This window comes from Nilaparvata lugens, chromosome 3 (genome assembly GCF_014356525.2).
Source record: "Nilaparvata lugens isolate BPH chromosome 3, ASM1435652v1, whole genome shotgun sequence".
NCBI lineage: Eukaryota > Metazoa > Arthropoda > Insecta > Hemiptera > Delphacidae > Nilaparvata > Nilaparvata lugens.
Window position 1 is genome coordinate 2,486,597 of NC_052506.1, and position 17,500 is coordinate 2,504,096.

Consider the following 17,500-nt stretch of genomic DNA (forward strand, 5'->3'; position numbering starts at 1 on the left):
CTGTACCGGAATTCTAATATCAAACCTCCATACCTACAATCTGATAATTTCATAATATAATAAGAAAACTATTTTCTTGAGCTTCGTGAAGCCAGTGATAGTTAAGCCAGTTACACACATCGATTTTTGGACGTTTGATTTTTTGCTGTCCTTATGAAATCTACCAGATTAAACGAGACTTGAAACTCTTGAATACATTATCTGTTTGCCAAGTTATGCAACTGTCGGAAAAGTATAATTAAAATAATATCCTCCCCATAATTACGCGACCGGAATAAGATTGATACGATATCAGAGAAAGTGCAAAATGCTAAACTAAAGAAGACTTGTAAAATGCTGTGAGACCTCAAATTAATCTATATGGTTCAAATTAGAAAAGAGATAAAAAACTAAATTGCCATTCATCCCCATTAAAAGGATTCTCAACTCCGGCTACGAAATGATCTTGGCAATATAATTTCGCTTGTATTTATGCTAAAACTAAGCACCTGAATGAAGTGAGTGAGGCGTGAGCTATTTTCTTTCTCCTTCATGTTGTGTAATGAAAAATCATGTTGTATTGTCTCTTGTGTGATAATTATATTTTACAAGCTCATTCCAAGCCTTGAAGAACCACAGATTAATCTAGAATCACTATGATTCTCAAAAATGTAGTAATACCAATGATTGAATTGACTCCTGTACAGGGGAGTATCGTTGGCATAACATTTGCTGTTCTCACAACTTTACTTGAATTGGTTCCTGAGTTTCTTCATAGAATTCAATTCGATATCTCTAATCCATTCCAATACTAGACCATGAAACCAATTTCGAATCATAGTCTCAATCAGAACCTTTGGATATCGATCTTCTAGTAGTTAACAGAACCAAAATGCAAAGAGTATAAAAACCCACCAGTCTCTGGTGGTAGGGCTGTGGTTGGGTGCAAAGTAAATTCTGTTATTATTGTAAATGGAAATAAATACGAAATATCTCCACTTTCGAGGTGAATTTCATTTCAAAGACTGGAGAGATATCGTCTATTTTTCTTTCAGTCTCCAATTTATCATAAGAGACAACAGTAAGTTAATATTCTTTGACATTCATATTTCGATTTCCGTTAATTGAATCAAGCGACTACAATGTAATTGAAGGTATTTAAGTGCTCTCTGATTAATATATAGATCTACTGGGTAGATTAATTGACTCAGTATGTAATAATTAATAACTTGATTGTTGAATTCTGGAAATTACTACTTATCACAATTTCCGAAAAACTACTTTATGGGTTGTGATGAAACTTATTATTTCTTATACATAGAAACATTAAAAATGAAAACAACAGCTTTCTAAGATCCTAGATGTTGACCAATAATGCAGCTTGTGGATATAATAACTTTAACTTCAAGAAGCTTCAGGACTGTTTTCAGAGACAAATATTGTTGAAGCGTTTGAGTTATATAAACTGTGATGAGCTTCTAGCAAATAATGTGATACAAATAAGATACTTTTTTCTCCTCTCAATACTCTCAATATTATTATGATAGTTTTTGTGATATGTTGATACACAAAATTAACGATGCATTTACTCCGCATGTGCTGGATTTAGGTGTTTGATTAATACAGTACCGTATCAATAATGAAATCAAATATTGGGCTTATCGAGAAGTAATGACAATCGTTCAAGTATTTAGTCTGAATCGTATCTGAAAATGACTCTTCAACATCAGTAGCAAGTTCTATTTGCACAAAAGAGGAAAATCTATACAGGTTTATTCAACATGAAATTCAATAGTGTGTCGTCCAATAAAGTATGTAATGAAAACATTTGTGGTATGTTGGGTGTGCTTTGTAGATGTGAGATTCTCTAAAATTATATTAGTAGATAACCCGTGTTCCGCAATGGCAGTCTAATTAAAAACTGGACCTACTGAAATATTCAAGAATTCAAAATAGGCCTAAAACCATCCTCGGTAAATTAAGAATAATATGCAAAATATTTCAAGTCAATCAGCTCAGTAGTTCTGGTGTGATGATACGTCATTCGTGAATTTCCTGTCACCTACGTCTATCTATTAGCCAATATTATTTCCTTAATTAGGCTATATTTATTATAGATAACTCTAAACATCAACACAGACAAATTATTATCGTGATTCACATGATACGGAAGATAATTGAATGAAGATCTAGAACTTACATGTAGGCCTACATTTTTGCTGTAAACTTACTATAATCTTGATACATAGGTACTATACATTACGATAGTGGGAAGATATTTTCCTGAAATATTGAAATATATTAACACAATATTGATATTGAACCGAATATTTCCACAAAACATTGTGGAAAAATTATCTCATAATATTGTGAGAAAATTATTCCACAGTATTGTGAGAAAATTATTCCACAATTTTGTACAAAAATTTTTGACACTATTTTACAATATTGTGAGAACATAAGGGTACAGTTATACTATGTGCAAGCTTGCTCAAATAAGCACTTTCAAGCTAGTACCTAGTGCCAACTTACAGGTGAATTTTTTTTTTTCAAATGGATGAAACACGTTATGATGTGCTCGGAGAGAATGGTACTAACTCTGCATTATTCATGGATCATTTCTATTCTCTCTGTGCATGTCATGAGGTGTTTCTATGCATGTTACCAGATTCTGTTTTTACCTGTAAGTTTTCACTACCAGCTTGAAAGCGCTTATATGAGCAAACTTGCTCATAGTGTAACTGTACCCTCATTACACAATTTAAAAAAATATATTATAAATAGACTACATTTTTGCAATTTTGTAAATTTCAATTAATATTTTCAACAATATTGAGGTTTCAGGGATTGATTATTCAATTAAAAACCGTAATTATAATCAATTACTAATTTATTGTTTATGATATCAGTAAATTGAACATGTAGACACGTTTTATGATCTTTTCTGTCACTACTATTATATTCTTATCTATTCGAGAGGTTCATCTTCACAATCGATGTCGAATATTGTTATTGTAGCTGGTGTTGATGGCTGATTCCTGGAAAAAATGAAAATAATAAAAAAATCAGAAAGAAACTAATTCAAAGCAGAAAATATTTGATCAATTTGTTTTATTAATACTTAATGGTTATAATTGGATATGAAATCATAAACTTGTATTTTTTATTGATAGAAGTTGTAGAGAATCAGATTCTGAAGAAAACGTTGAATGGCGGTGATTGTGTTAAAGTGGCTCAAATTTCAGAAATCCCGATCGGAAGAAGACAAAATAGTCAAACCATAGCACATCTGAATCAGTGTTTAGTCTCTCTATTTTGATCATTTGATAACAATTCCTGAGTCTTGGGTAAGTTTTACACAATCATGCCAATCAACATTCCCTCCAGAATGAAGTTATAGCTAGAGTACCCAATAAAAAAATTGTTGGTTCATGAAAGACAAGGTTATTAAAAACAAGGTTATTCCGATTTGAGGAAACTGAAAGTGATGGGGAACCCGAAAAATAGTACAGATCAGAGATCCCGACTACATTTGAGATCACGACTGGCGCATTGAAAATATTAATCATATTGAGCTTTCATGGCTCATAACATCCACAAGGTTGCTTTAATAAAAAATTATTGATCAATTGAGTTTTACATTTTTACCAATGTTTTATTAATAATATCATGTTTCTGTAATGTTGAAATCAGATCTATTTATTAGATTCAGTCCAAGTAGAAACCAAGTGAAGTGTTCTATTTTGAGAAGTGTAACAAGATTACAACATAAATGATATTATTGTCTTGCTGAAAAGACAAGTGCATGCGCACGGTACTAGAATTTCTGATCTGTAGCACTTTAAAAGGCCGGGACACATATAACCGCACCGAGCCCGTGCCGAGGTACGGCCGAGCTACGTCCGCGACACGGTGATGATAGTAGGAGAACACACATATCCGTGCGACAGCCGAGCGGCAGCAGTGTCTCAGTTCTGTAGTGCTACTGTGGTCTGATTTCTGAATGTGTTAAACTATTGTTAATAATATAACACTATTAAAGCTTGTTACTTGTGAACCTTTTGTCCCGGCCAAAAGTTTACTCTACCCACCCGATTTTCATTTCGTCCCAATATCAGGCAGTTATGGAACAACCTTCTTTTTAATAACCTTGGGTGAAAGATGCTTATTCAGGAAACAGCTCAATACAGAGTGAGTAAAAAGTTTGAAAACGGCTTGATACTTTTCATAGAGGTGATTTGATGGTCGGACGTAGGGGATCGTGCTAATATAAAAGTTCCTATACTCAATCATGACATTACAAATTTGGTCTGCTATCTTGGCTCAGTGATATTGAATCCAAGCTCTTTTTTTCGAATGGGAAGATTGTCGTGTTATACATGATTCCAATGCTGTTTTTCAAGAAAAATTGAATTGTAAGATTAATGCTTACATTTTGTCCAACTTGGATTGGGCTTGTGCAAGCCACGTAGCCGCTTTCAACTAGACCTGCTTCAATTCTGCCTTCGGCCAGCACCGGTTTGTAGCAGCTGCTGTAACAATAAAATTTATGAGAACACTAATCCTATCACACATTACTCATTACAATGCGAAAGAAAAGTATAAAGGACAAACAATGTATGAACAAAACTACTTTTTCTAGGTGGGATCGGCTGGAAAGATAAGATGAGGAGGAAGAATATTTTATAAATCATGGTTTATCATGTAATAGGCAGATTTTAGTAAAACATGAACAGGAAAGTGTTTAGAAAAACCGATAAGAAGTCTGGGTGAAATAATTTGAGAGGAAAAAGTGAATCTTCTGAGCATGTTATAAGAAAATTGTAATATTAATGTATTTCCAAAAAATATCCATTATTCAGTAATGGAATCATGCTTTTTATTATGTAGAATTAACGGTGCCCTACAATTAGTAGGCCTAACACCTTGATATTCTAGAAACTCGAAATAGAATGAAATATATTTGGATAAAAGTCCAAAGTTATCTCTAGTTTTCCATATAGTATTTCTTTATTGGAAATTGAAAGCTGGTCTTGTTATGCATGATAGGCCTATCACTTAACTTGCTACCGCAAAGCAAGTAGGCCCCGCCCTCGGAGGTTGAAATGAAGGTAACGATTCTATTCTATTCCAATACGGAATTTCAATATGAAGTGAATGGTGAGAACCTTAAATCAATAGGACAAACTGTTTCAAAGCTATGTGGAGTGTTAATCACAGACTTGTAGCTTACTACAAATCAATTGATATTTCCAATACTAATTAATGATCAGCATTATAATGACCACCTCCCAAATTGAAAAAAATCAACTTAGAGATTCAATATTGCAAATCCTGGATGGAATGCCTTCTTTTTTTATTAAATAGAATAGAATGACTTTTTCATTTTAATGACGTGGCGAAGTTTGGACAGTAATGTCCACTCAACCACGGTGTTTGTGGATGTCATGTTTAATGGCGAAATAAAGTTTTTGAGTCATACAGTGAAGTAGAATTTTCTATTCAAGTGGGATTTTGTCCGACTGATATTGATATTGCAAAATTAGAGTTGTTTAAAAATATAAAGCAAGCTACACAGTGAACTTCAAAAGAGAAATTAGCTGAAATCTTACCAATCATAACTTCAGTTATCAGAAGGTCCTTGAAAGGTTTTTCTCTCTCTTATGGTCGTCCTTGCTTTGGATGGTGAGGAAGGGTCACCAGCTTCCCCATGATACTCATGATTGTGCGCCCTTCCGAAGCTTTATCGGCGCATGACGCGACATACGTCTCCTTTGAACAATGAAAAAAATACTTCAGTTGAAGAATAAAATCAAAGTATTCTCAAAGGGATCAAGTATGTCTGATGAATTCATAATGTAACCTTTGATTTTTTGCAATTTCCCAAAAAACTCTATTAAATAAGAGATTATGTATGTGAATCATTTATGTTCTAAGTGCTAAGTTAAGGGAAAAAAAAAAATATTGTACTAGGTGTTTGGATTTAGGATTGAATTCGGAAAAAATAATTTTAAAGTTAGTGATTTGAAAAGATTTTGAAACGCTGAACATTTGAAAAAAAATTATAGGCTCTGATACTCTTATACCGATGGAAATAAGAGACTAAATAATTTAGTGTCTAATTATTTATTTTTAGCTTGAACCTCCTTATTATCCCCCAGTCATACAATAGCCCACAAATTTGGGTTGGGTTATAAATTATAATTTAGCCCACAAATTTGGGTTGGTTATTATAATTATTTATAATTATAAATTATTTATAACCCAACCCAAATTTGTGGGCTATTTATGACTGGGGGAAAATAAGGAGGTTCAAGCTGTAGGTCATATATTACAGCTTACTATAACTATAATGTGTATTCAGGATAGGTAGAATTCAACTGGTCAACCAAAATAAATCAACTAAACCCACCCTTATAGAGAAAAAATAAAACACAAGCTACATATATAATATAATAATGTATATTATTTTCTCCAAGCTACCCTATAGTAGGCTTAATTATACTTTTATCAGTCTAACTGATTCAAACTTCCATAAATTTAGTAATATTATTGTGTACTTACATTGATGATAGAAGATCACGTGACTTCAAAACAAATAAATGCCTGGATAAAACACTGGAAACAGGAAATGTACTCTGTATTCAATACGTGATGAACTGAAACTAACCCTTGCAAGCTTGCGACTGCATTAGACAAGAAGATCAAGTCCAATAACTATATAGCAAAAGGCAAACGCAACTCAAAAAGGCGCGAAAATACTTCGACAAGGAAGGAGTGAGTTTCGAGAGAGAGAGCACGGCCGTGGACAATGGTGAAAGTTAGGCCTACATACTATTACAAAAGAAGGAGCTTGTAGGAGGGGGAGAGACTCAGACAATATACCGTACTAAAAAGTATAGCAATAGAAGACAACCAAGAATATGGCGGAACTGCCGAAAGATCTCGTTGTCCAGTGAGTGATTTATTCATTTATTGTAAAAATATCTGACTGCTAGTCGTTTTTTTCTAAAAGAAAAAAGGGATTTAATAATAAGCAGTTCGTGATGGAAAACAACATTGAAGAATTCAATAGAAGACATTTGCAGTTGAAAAGAGAACATACAGCGTAGGGATTACGGATTAGATTAGATTAGATTAGAGTTCTCTTTATTCATGCAGGCCTATGTTATGTTACAATATAATACACTGCTGGCTTATACACTAATTTAGATTGAATGGCAATATTTCTTATTATTGAACGAATTTTACAAGATATGAAGAATTAATTAATGAGAATAGAGATTGAATGCAATTTTTGAATAACGATAATTGACCGAACGCAGTGAGTTCTATGTTATAACTCGGATTTTCTTTCGTCTGTCTGTATGTAATGCATTTACGGCCAAACAAACGCGTTGATAGAATTCTATGAGATTTGGCAAGAATATTCCTTTCTTACTGCGCGTCGATGTATACACCAACTTACACCTTTGTCTCGATATGGTGTAACTAAAAACTATTTGCACTCAACTTCAAGCCACGAAATAAAATTGTAATTAAGAAAGAAATGTTATTGTTGTGATCATGCTCTGATCTGATCGAATAATAAACACCGATTCTGGTAGAAGTAAGTATTCCTGAGAAATAAGCGATTCTACTACTGAAAAACTTTCTGTACCGGAATTCTAATATCAAACCTCCATACCTACAATCTGATAATTTCATATTATAATAAGAAAACTATTTTCTTGAGCTTCGTGAAGCCAGTGATAGTTAAGCCAGTTACACACATCGATTTTTGGACGTTTGATTTTTTGCTGTCCTTATGAAATCTACCAGATTAAACGAGACTTGAAACTCTTGAATACATTATCTGTTTGCCAAGTTATGCAACTGTCGGAAAAGTATAATTATAAAATAATATCCTCCCCATAATTACGCGACCGGAATAAGATTGATACGATATCAGAGAAAGTGCAAAATGCTAAAACTAAAGAAGACTTGTAAAATGCTGTGAGACCTCAAATTAATCTATATGGTTCAAATTAGAAAAGAGATAAAAAACTAAATTGCCATTCATCCCCATTTAAAAGGATTCTCAACTCCGGCTACGAAATGATCTTGGCAATATAATTTCGCTTGTATTTATGCTAAAAACTAAGCACCTGAATGAAGTGAGTGAGGCGTGAGCTATTTTCTTTCTCCTTCATGTTGTGTAATGAAAAATCATGTTGTATTGTCTCTTGTGTGATAATTATATTTTACAAGCTCATTCCAAGCCTTGAAGAACCACAGATTAATCTAGAATCACTATGATTCTCAAAAATGTAGTAATACCAATGATTGAATTGACTCCTGTACAGGGGAGTATCGTTGGCATAACATTTGCTGTTCTCACAACTTTACTTGAATTGGTTCCTGAGTTTCTTTCATAGAATTCAATTCGATATCTCTAATCCATTCCAATACTAGACCATGAAAACCAATTTTCGAATCATAGTCTCAATCAGAACCTTTGGATATCGATCTTCTAGTAGTTAACAGAACCAAAATGCAAAGAGTATAAAAAACCCACCAGTCTCTGGTGGTAGGGCTGTGGTTGGGTGCAAAGTAAATTCTGTTATTATTGTAAATGGAAATAAATACGAAATATCTCCACTTTCGAGGTGAATTTCATTTCAAAGACTGGAGAGATATCGTCTATTTTTCTTTCAGTCTCCAATTTATCATAAGAGACAATACAGTAAGTTAATATTCTTTGACATTCAATATTTCGATTTCCGTTAATTGAATCAAGCGACTACAATGTAATTGAAGGTATTTAAGTGCTCTCTGATTAATATATAGATCTACTGGGTAGATTAATTGACTCAGTATGTAATAATTAATAACTTGATTGTTGAATTCTGGAAATTACTACTTATCACAATTTCCGAAAAACTACTTTATGGGTTGTGATGAAACTTATTATTTCTTATACATAGAAACATTAAAAATGAAAAACAACAGCTTTCTAAGATCCTAGATGTTGACCAATAATGCAGCTTGTGGATATAATAACTTTAACTTCAAGAAGCTTTCAGGACTGTTTTCAGAGACAAATATTGTTGAAGCGTTTGAGTTATATAAACTGTGATGAGCTTCTAGCAAATAATGTGATACAAATAAGATACTTTTTTCTCCTCTCAATACTCTCAATATTATTATGATAGTTTTTGTGATATGTTGATACACAAAATTAACGATGCATTTACTCCGCATGTGCTGGAAGTTTAGGTGTAATTGATTAATACAGTACCGTATCAATAATGAAATCAAATATTGGGCTTATCGAGAAGTAATGACAATCGTTCAAGTATTTAGTCTGAATCGTATCTGAAAATGACTCTTCAACATCAGTAGCAAGTTCTATTTGCACAAAAGAGGAAAATCTATACAGGTTTATTTCAACATGAAATTCAATAGTGTGTCGTCCAATAAAGTATGTAATGAAAACATTTGTGGTATGTTGGGTGTGCTTTGTAGATGTGAGATTCTCTAAAATTATAATTAGTAGATAACCCGTGTTCCGCAATGGCAGTCTAATTAAAAACTGGACCTACTGAAATATTCAAGAATTCAAAATAGGCCTAAAACCATCCTCGGTAAATTAAGAATAAATATGCAAAATATTTCAAGTCAATCAGCTCAGTAGTTCTGGTGTGATGATACGTCATTCGTGAATTTCCTGTCACCTACGTCTATCTATTAGCCAATATTATTTCCTTAATTAGGCTATAATTTATTATAGATAACTCTAAAACATCACACAGACAAATTATTATCGTGATTCACATGATACGGAAGATAATTGAATGAAGATCTAGAACTTACATGTAGGCCTACATTATTTTGCTGTAAACTTACTATAATCTTGATACATAGGTACTATACATTACGATAGGAAGAGAGTTATGAGAGTTTCAGCAGCAAATCTTCCAAAAACTAGTGTCACAACCTCTTTCATCTACAAAAAGTGTTACAAAACTGTAGTGTGTTCTGTAAAATGTTATTGCCTTTCTATTATATTTGCGACACGTTTCCTACAATCAAACTTCTATATTATGCATTTATAATATTTCAAACGTTAATTCATTCTTCAGAAGTTCATATTTCTTAACATTTATTATGTTTCTATAAGAGAAACTATGGAATATTATAGAAACTTATAGAAGATTAGAAAAATCTATGCAATACAGGTATGACTCATCCAATTCAGGTATTAACGGTTGATATAAGTGAACAGTTCACTCACAACTCAGATTACGAAGTGACAGTGAACTCTATACTAAATAGGCTATGTATCGTTCATGTACTATAGCCTACTTCAAATTATGGAACAGTACTGCGATGTACTCGAAACGAAGAAGCAGTATTGGGCTACAGTTTAGAATTTAGTTTTCAGTAGGCTACCTGCCAGCAAAGACAAGAAGATTCTCAGCCAAAAATCCAGTTATATAGTGGTGTGTCTCACTCTTTTGAATTCTGATCTATTGATGCGAATTGGAATCATTGTCTACTTTTCAACTTTTTCTATCCAGAAAGGTTTAGAAGGTCCCTGCTTTGTAAATACTGCAGCTATAGTTGAATAGCTTTAGTTATACATACTAGGGATAGTGGGCAGTTGGATGAGTACTTATATATACAGGACAAAACATCTTCTCTCGCTTTCTCTATCACTTCTCTCTCTCTCCTCCCCTCTTGCTTATTCACCCGCTTTCTCTCCCGCTTACTCACTCACTCAATCTCTCACTCACTCACTCTCTCTCTCACACACACTCTCACTCTCTCTCTCTTTCTGTCTCTTTTAATTATTTTTTTTAATTAATTTTTTATACTTTGTAAAATTTGTTCAATAATTAGCATTACCGTAAATTTATGTATAAGCCAGTAAATATTGTAACATACGGTACATAAATAAATAACTCTAATCTAATCCAATCTCTCTCTTTCACTCTCTCTCTCTCTTCACTCTCTCTCTCTCTCTCTCTCTCTCTCTTTCTCTCTCTGACAACTATTTGCTGAAACACGGCCGATTTATGTAGTTACATCACAATATTATATTATCGTTATTTAAATTGCATTAAATCTTCATTCTCATTCATTTATTTTTCATACCTTGTCAAATTTGTTGAATAATTATCAATACTGTCATTTTAATGTAAATAAGTGTATAAGCCAGTGTATATTGTAACATACCTAAGTAAAGAACTAGATTCATTCTAATATAATCAATCTCTCTTTGTCAGTTTGTCAGCCTTGATCAACAAGGAGAATTCAAACCAAAGTCTAGACTTGTTTGACCCTTGCAATAAAAGCTAAATACCCAACAAGCCATATTCGAGCTCGACTCCAACAAGTATGTCATCCTTGAACAAGAAGGGTTTGCTGATTTCGATTCAAGTAGAAAAATTCAATGGGATTTTGATTAGACTTGAGCGATATTTACATTATCATTCAATATTGTGACAAAGTTATATTGATATTATGTAAATATCGCTAAACAATATTTACTTGGTGAATTATCCAATATTGTATTGATATTATCTGAAAATGTTGAACAATATCTACATGGTATATCATTCAATACTGTGACAATGTTGTATAGATATTATTAAATATTGCTTAGCAATATTTAGGTAATTTTTAATTTAATATTGTAATAATGTTGTATTGATATTATCTCAATATTGCCAAACATTATTTACATGATATATTATTCAATATTGCGACAATGTTGTATATATATTATTTAATATTGCTGAACAATGTTTACATAATATATGATTTGATATTGCAAAAATATTATCCAATATTGTGCCAATGTTGTATTGATATTATCTGAAAATGTTGAACAATATCTACATGGTATATCATTCAATACTGTGACAATGTTGTATAGATATTATTAAATATTGCTTAGCAATATTTAGGTAATTTTTAATTTAATATTGTAATAATGTTGTATTGATATTATCTCAATATTGCCAAACATTATTTACATGATATATTATTCAATATTGCGACAATGTTGTATAGATATTATTTAATATTGCTGAACAATGTTTACATAATATATGATTTGATATTGCAAAAATATTATGACAATACTGCTACAATATTATAATGACAATATCTTTAACAATGTTGCTGAATGTTGTGGCAATAATGAGACAATATTTTTTTGCTACTTGGGAACCGTCGAAAAATAATTTACTATAAGCTGTTTCCCCATCAAATCTTTACAAATGTCAAGTTAATCCAAACTATTCGGTTCAAACCTCCTGCTTTGGAGGTTTAAACTTTTCCAGAGTTTGAACTCAATACAGAGATTAAACTAATACTGTGCAAACGGAATTTTAGCTTGAACCAAAAAAAATACAGATTTGGTTTAAGCTTTAGCTTAAACTTATACTGTGCAAACGGCCCTCAGAGTTACACTCAGTTTATCAGAGATTGACAATGGTGTAACAACCGAAACCGGTCTTTCTAACTATCGAGAAATCTGTGGTCTTTGACAATTTCTTAGTATTTCATTCAATATGAATAATTACCACAATCTCAACTTCTCAACTACACAAAAAGTTCTTGAATAATATTACTGTTCTCGATTTTGTTGATTTCAGACTTTGATGATATCTACTCCTGGCACAACTTATGGATTTGGACTCTTTGAATAATCACTAATGAAGATTTTGTTAATTTTAGACTACAGTTATATTCAATTTGTTCAAAGTTTGCGCGTTTCTCTGAGATTTATGTTAACAGTGTTAACAGTTATATGGGAAGTGAAAGTGACATAACCTCAATTTCTATTTTAGTGAAATTATAAACTCTAATTATGTTTTATGATCCACAATTCGTGTTCTATCTCTAGAATAGTATAGGAATGATTTTGAAAGATTCTAAGTTTTAAGAAGTAAGAATCTTTATTCATCCATTTTATAAAATATTTCTATAGAGAAGAAGAAGTAGAAGTGGAGGCAGAATAAGGAGAAGAAGGCATGAATTGTAGACCGATAAATGTATTTTTCCTCCACCTACTGTCTAAAGTACTTACTTTACTCCCTGAGACCTAATACTAAAGTGTCACTTTTTCGCTCTCGGTAGTAAAAAACAGAAAAACTCCCTAGGGAGTAAAAGTGACTCCATTTAAATAACATGGGGAGCATCTCTATTTTGAAACTTACATTGTAATAGGTTGGAAGGTCTAAGCTCAGATGAGAAAGCATAATAGAGGTGTCTGTCATTGAGTCAACTGAATTCAATACCACAACCAGAGATTTGATTAACTCATGAAATATATGTTTGTATGATAATTATTATATTCTTAATATTAGTAGACGATAAAAATTTATACAATTTTTAAAATATTTTATTCTATTCAAAATACCAGCCAACAAATATTTTGATCTGCAATTCAAATCTGAACCGCGTGATCTGGAGTCAGCATTTTGGTAGCTGCTCAGCTGATATAATTGTTACAAATTTTGCCGATAGATAGCGCAATCGGCAGTGCCAATCAGACGACCAGTTTTCAGGTTTTAGATTTAGGTTATGTTGTTAGGAATCATTGTCACCAATACGTAAGTTATTAGAATGATTTTATTCGCAGTTTCTATAAAATAATGTAGATGGAGGAAAAATGTTGTGTACATCACGAGCGAAAAATACTTTTTCTCCCTCAGGAAAATTGCTGCCCTCGGCTTCGCCTCGGGCTTCAAACTTTTTCCCACAGGGAGAAAAAGTCGTACTTTTCAATCTAGATATACAAATAACTATTATTTGCACTTTATAACATTACAATTGATGTGGGCGAAGGAGTGGGAGAGAAGGGAGAAGGAGAAGAAGAAGAAGAAGACGAAGAAGAAGAAGAAGAAGAAGAAGAATAAGAAGAAGAAGAAGAAGAAGAAGAAGAAGAAGAAGAAGAAGAAGAAGAAGATGAGGAAGAGGAAGATTAAATAACTCACATTATAATATCAGATCTAGATCATCAAGACCTTCAATTCTACATTCAATAATTCATCTATTAATTTTCCCTTGAACAAATAACCCACATGATCATATCAAATATCCATCATCAACCCTTAAATTCTACATCTCCTAGCATGAACAATGAGAAATTCAAATCTCTGAGATATACGGAATGTGCAAGTTATTAATCTTCACAGTGATTCCAGATCTGGATTGAATTAAAACTTTGTCTCCCAGCAGAGCTCGCTGATTATTCTCCCATTTGAACTCTCGCGAATATTCTGCAAGTTTAATTCTTAATTATTCAAGTTGAGATGAGAAAAGACTGGCAATTCGTCTCAGTAATTGAGTTGGGTGATGAGTTGCCGGCCTATATCAGCCAGAAATCTAAATACGATTTGATAAACGACTCTGAATTGAGTTTGTTTATGAACGACTGCACTCATTTTAAACTGATTAACACAAAAGATGGTTTAATTTTAATCGTGATTAATTTCACGAGAACCAATCAGAAAAATCTGGTGTGAACTTTCCTTGCAGTTATGAAAATTGATCACCTGACACTAGTGTTCTCGCGCATCTCAAGTCTTCTATTCAAAGATATGAGACAGCTGGTGATAGAACAATAACGTTTGAGACACACGAGGTCTGCTATCTCTTCGTAGTGAATGATTTAATAGAACCAATACTTGCCAACAGTTTGCAATTTGATCACATTTTTTCGAATTTCAAGCTTATTTTCAATTTAAGGTGAAAATGTTACTGGACATTAATTCCAGAGATTTTCATGTTCTATCTTTTCCACTTGAAATTTGTTGTACAAATTGTATATGAAGGCTGATAATTGAGAATCTAAAATCAAACTTTGCATAGATGGGGTGGAGCTCACGAAATCATTACAGATATGGGACTTGTTGCAGTTGATAGAGCTTATCAATGACTATTCCAGGTATGAATTTGATCAAAGTCGTTGGAGCCGTTTTTGAGAAAATCGCGAAAAACCCTGTTTTTGACAACATTTTTGTCATTTTAGCCGCCATCTTGGATTGCATTTGATCGAAATTGTTTGTGTCGGATCCACGTTTAAGGACGTGTCATTCCGTTAACTGGGAGATGAGATATCGTGTACACAGACGCACATACACTCATACACACACACACACACACACACACACACACACACACACACACACACACACACACACACACACACACCCACATACAGAACAATACCCAAAAACCACTTTTTCGAACTCAGGGGGCCTTGAAACGTATGGAAATTTAGAAATTGAGGTACCTTAATTTCTTTCGGAAAGCAATACTTTCCTTACCTAAGGTAATAGGGCAAGGGAAGTAAAAAGGCCTTTTCGATAAGACGGCTCCTCTGATTGGTTCTCGTGGAATTAATCACGATTAAAATTCAACCGGCTTTTGTGCAATCGGCACTTAGTCTCTTTCTGGTTAGTTTTGAAGGTGATTTTGTGGTGGTTATCCACTAGTTGAGGTGACGTCCACGTTATAATGGGAGTATTTGATTAATATTGGTGTTGTTATCATTGTCTATCATCCTTGTATCATCTTTGTATCATCTTCGTATCATTCTTGTATCATCTTAGTATCATTTTTGTATCATCTTCGTATAATTGAGGTCCACGTTATAATGAGAGAATTCATCAATATCGGTGTTGCTATCATTGTCTATCATCCTTGTATCATCTTTGTACAATCTTTGTATCATCTTCGTATCATTCTTGTATCATCTTCATATCATTTCTGTATCATCTTCGTATATTGAGGTCCACGTTATAATGGAAGTATTTGATCAATATTGGTGTTGCTATCATTGTCCAGCATCCTTCTATCATCCTCGTATAATCTTTGTATCATCTTCGTATCATTCTTGTATCATCTTCGTATCATTCTGTATCATCTTCGTATATTGAGGTCCACGTTATAATGGGAGTATTTGATGAATATTGGTGTTGCTACCATTGTCAATCATCCTTGTATTATCTTCATATAATCATTGTATCATCTTCGTAGAGATTGAAGATGAGAGAGTGAAGAAAAAGGAGGAATAATTGATTTGAAAGAACAACTCATATAAACAACTTAAATAATAAGCTAGAGATGATGAGAAGAGTTAAAAGGATTAAAATAAGAAAGAATAAATTTGAAACGATGTCAAGAAGAAGTAGAAGGAAGATGTAAAGATGTACCGGATGAAGAAAGATAAAGCGAAGTAGGGTGGAGACAGAGATGAATGAGAAGAAGAAGAATCAAGAGAAGATTGAACAAGGAAGACAACAAAGGAGGACACGGAATAACAATCCCTCCTACACAGTCGCTATAAAATTCCATTAACTGCGATAGGTTTTTATTGTGAGGCTTCACAAAGGCACAGAGATACAGTGCAATACTGTTTTTCTCATCCTGTTGAATAAATATTACCTTTTTCACAGACATTTGCGGCTGGGTGGCTTCCTATTCGATGAATATTGGGGTCTTAGGGTGGTAAAGAGAGAGAGAATGTGAGGGGAGTAAAAGAAGGAGTGTAAGAGGAGTGTAAGGAGAGTGTACGGAGAGTGTAAGACGGGTGTAAGAGAGGTGTAAGGAGGGTGTAAGGAGGGTGTAAGGAGGGTGTAAGGAGGGTGAAAGGGGAATTCAAGAGGAGACTTTGAGTGGGGGTGTTGATTGATTGAGTACTTTATTTATGTAGATTACAATATATACTGGCTTATACACTTATATACAATAGCTTACAATACAGCAAAATTATAGATGAATTTACATAATATAGACTAAGAAAATAATTATTGAACTGTATATGATATGGAAAAGTAATTTGTAATATAATAACTATAGATAATTATATTGTTATACATCTACATAAATTGGCGGAGCTTTGGACATATCAATGTCCATTCTTCGGAAAGAATATTAAAAATATCCTCCCCACTAACTCTCTACCAAGACAGAGAGAGTGTAAGGGGGGTAAAAGAAGGAGTGTGAGAGGGGTGTAAGGAGAGTGTACGGAGAGTGTAAGACGGGTGTAAGAGAGGTGTAAGGAGGGTGTAAGGAAGGTGTAAGGAGGGTGTAAGGAGGGTGTATGGGGGGTGTAAAGAGGGTGTAAGAGGGGTGTAAGGTGAGTGTGAGGAGGGTGTGAGGGGGATTCAAGAGGAGACTTAGAGGGAGGAGACGTTGTTCCAATAGATCAGAATTTGATCAAAGAGAATATGGAGTACCGTCTTGAAGTTCTAGTACAAACGGATCAAATCATGTTGTAAGATGTTTCAGTCGAGACCTTTAAAGTATCTGCCAATTCCTAGAAGATGTATTGGAAATTCAAAGCATGCTTTCCGTATCCAAAGAGAATCGAATGAGAGTTTATTTAGTTTTGTTCTTTCTGTTAACAGCATGCAATTTCCAATAGAAGTGGGAGTAGAATGGCATTCTATGGGCCGATTGGATGGAAACTGGGATCATAGAGGAAAAATAGCATGAGATGGGTTGAAGTGTATGTAAC

General features: G+C 33.4%; 1 long non-coding RNA gene across 1 annotated transcript; it reads right to left on the reverse strand.

Moving 5' to 3' along the window:
• Positions 1 to 2,851: 2,851 nt before the first annotated feature.
• LOC120350166 lies at positions 2,852 to 7,273 on the reverse strand. Its single transcript, XR_005570667.1, has 4 exons — positions 6,544 to 7,273; positions 5,592 to 5,751; positions 4,412 to 4,511; positions 2,852 to 3,017 (listed from the first exon to the last, which is right to left on the reverse strand). It is a non-coding gene; the product is annotated as an uncharacterized LOC120350166 (long non-coding RNA).
• Positions 7,274 to 17,500: the final 10,227 nt, after the last annotated feature.